The sequence below is a fragment of the Lynx rufus genome, unplaced genomic scaffold, assembly GCF_022079265.1.
Source record: "Lynx rufus isolate CCGP_SWC_20201006 ecotype Redwood Valley unplaced genomic scaffold, mLynRuf1.p SCAF_16, whole genome shotgun sequence".
NCBI classification, from domain to species: domain Eukaryota; kingdom Metazoa; phylum Chordata; class Mammalia; order Carnivora; family Felidae; genus Lynx; species Lynx rufus.
Genome location: NW_025814830.1, coordinates 803,025 through 805,988, shown reverse-complemented (window position 1 = coordinate 805,988; position 2,964 = coordinate 803,025). Strand labels below are relative to the sequence as shown.

General features: G+C 45.5%; 1 pseudogene; it reads right to left on the bottom strand.

Moving 5' to 3' along the window:
• Positions 1-807: 807 nt before the first annotated feature.
• On the bottom strand, positions 808-1,126 carry LOC124510811 (60S ribosomal protein L36a-like; annotated as a pseudogene).
• Between the last annotated feature and the right edge of the window lie 1,838 nt (positions 1,127-2,964).

Genomic DNA, 2,964 nt, shown 5'->3' with positions numbered 1-2,964 from the left:
GAAGAGGAGGAGCCGCAGGCCTGCTGGGAGCTTGCAAAGGAGGTCGGGAAAGAGGGAGGTGTGGAGGAAGGCTCCTATCCTGCACGGAAGGCTGTGGAAGGCCACCTAGAAGGAGAAAGTCTGAGTGGAGGGGATGCTGAAGAAATGTGTCTGCTATGGAAGAGCCAATTTATGGCTCTGATCCCGAGTAGGAGAGATCCTGCCATGGAATCCCCTTCTGAGATCTTGCTCCTGAGCCTCGCCCTGGATTCCCAGCAACGCTCAGCACCTGTTGGATGGCAGAACTGGCAAAGACCAGCTTCCCAACCCGCCCACTTCACGCGGGAGAAAACTGAACCTGGGAAAAGAAACCACTTGCCCAGGGTCATGCACAACACAGATCCAGTCGTGGGACCCAGATGCTAGCTTCCCAGCCCTGTTCCTGCAGCCAGTCAGGGTGCTGACTCCCTCTGTCCCACAGAGCTATGAAGCAGGGTACCTGTCCATGGGTCAACACACACCACCCTGTGAAGAGCTTACTCCTATTCTTGGCCCCAAGAATCAGTTCCTGGAAGGGTCTGAGTTTTTGTTTTTGTTTTTTTTAACTTATTTTTAGAGAGAGAGAGCACCCATGCGTGTAAGAGGGGAGGGGCAGAAAGAGAATCCCACAAACCATGAGATCATGACCTGAGCTGAAATCAAGAGTCAGATGCTTAATCTACTGAGTCACCTAGGCGCCCCCTCCCCTCCCCCCCCCCCCCCGCCTTTTCTTGTTTGGAACATAACCTCAAGATCTTATTATCTTCATAATGTAATAAAATATGAAGCTTAGAACTGGATCAGTTGGCCCTTTCTTTTCTTATCTCCTCCCAGTTCAAAATGCTTGCATCTCATAATAGCCAGCATTCTCTTATCTGCAGTTGGTACCAACACATTCAAGCCTCAGAACAATCTTCTTTGTAGTTTTAGCCTTTTTCCAGAAAGTCAGTTTCGTTTGCCCACCATAGCCACTCTGCTTCCTGTCATAACACCACTTTCCCTGGGCATAAAGAGAATCTTTGCCTTTCTTGTGCTGTGTCACTTTGCAGGATTGGTGCTTGCCACACTTCTTGCAGAAAGTCTGGTGGGTTTTAGGAAGGTTCACCATGGTTGCGAGAACACTATCAGCAGGGAAAGAAAGAGCTGGAAGGTTCTGATTGATGGTGAGCCCTAACAATGACAGTCAGTTACTTCAGGGCAGCTTCCTCTGTCCAGTGCCCAAAGGAAACTCTGTAGTTTAACATTTACTTCCCACCCTTGTCTAGAAGCCCAGAAAGCTTGCTATGTGCTTATACCTGTGAAATAAATAAATAAGTAAATAAATAAGTAAATAAATAAATAAATAAATAAATCTGTGAGTTGGGCGAACTGTTTTGAATAGAGGCAAGCCTGTTTTTGGGAAGTGTGAGTCAGATTTTTTTTCCCCCTCTGACATTTGTAAATGCAAGCAACCATGAAAACCACATTTACGTAGTGAAGAGGTTGAATGTTCAGCAGCTAGTGCCTGGAAGGCATTTCAAGGATGGGGACGTTGTTTCCTTGTATTTCTGGCCTCCGGGTACCTAAAGTAATAATCCCCACCTCAGAGATGTGGAAAATTTGGGGTTTGGAGCCCATGGCCAAGAAAGAATTCTTGAGATGTCTTTGGTGCAAAAAGGTGGTTTTATTAAAGCACAGGGACCATAGGCAGAGAGGGCTGCACTGGGGTTATGACAGGTGACTAATTATGTACCTTCAAGTTGGGAGGCGGTTAGGGATAGTGTAAGTCTAAGGAATTTTGGAAGCAAGGTTTCCAGGATCCTGAGGGGACTATCTATTGTTAAGAAAAGGTCATTTATTACTGTTTGGTAAAAACTCAGTCACAAGACCCTTCAGATGTATATCAGTGGGCCAGATGCTTAGAAGATGATTGCCAACATATATCTTGGGATGGGTGGGGAGGGGGTAGAGATAAAAGAAGTGTCCACAGGAATTTTTATATGTTAAAATAGACTTACAGGATCCTGGAGGGTTGGGTTAAGATTGCCTTTTGTCCTTAGTGAAGAGTCATCATCCAGGCAGCTAAATTCCTAGAGGAATGTCACTCTCTGTGTTTCAAGGACTTGTGAATGGGCTATAGGCAGTATGGAAATTTATTTTCTTGTGCCTTTGTTTCCCACATCATTTCCCCCTGAATAATTTTGACCCTCAAATCTTTATGGCTGCTGAGGGTGGAAGGTCTCATCTTCTGTAACGTCTTCCTACTGAATGAGGGGCATAGAGATGTCCCTACCTATGGGTCAACATTGATCAGTTGGGGACTTATATATATAGGACAGCTGAGTCCAAGGGAGATCTCATGTATGGATCTTCCTGAATGCAAAGGATCATCTGTCAGCTTGAAGTTATGGCGGTGAAGGAGTCTAGGCACCAAGTAGAGAGACATGGGAGAAAACAACAAAACACGATTAGAATAACAAAACGAAAATGAAGCTCAAATAAGAGTCCTTTGGTAGTTGACAAAAATCCTCTTCCAGTCCAGGAGTTTGACCAATCATTAAAGGAAAGGGAGGGATGTTTTAGAGCAGCAATGTGAGTATTTATATCAGTTAGAAACCCAGAAACATTTTTATGGTGACCTGGAACGTATACACAGCATTCTGTACTTAATGATAGCACATGTTACACCTTGTGCAGCAGGTAAAATGTCTAATGCCATTTCATTTTTAAAATTGCTGGGGCGCCTGGGTGGCGCAGTCGGTTAAGCGTCCGACTTCAGCCAGGTCACGATCTCGCGGTCCGTGAGTTCGAGCCCCGCGTCAGGCTCTGGGCTGATGGCTCAGAGCCTGAAGCCTGTTTCCGATTCTGTGTCTCCCTCTCTCTCTGCCCCTCCCCCGTTCATGGTCTGTCTCTCTCTGTCCCAAAAATAAATAAACGTTGAAAAAAAAAATTTAAAATTGCTTTATG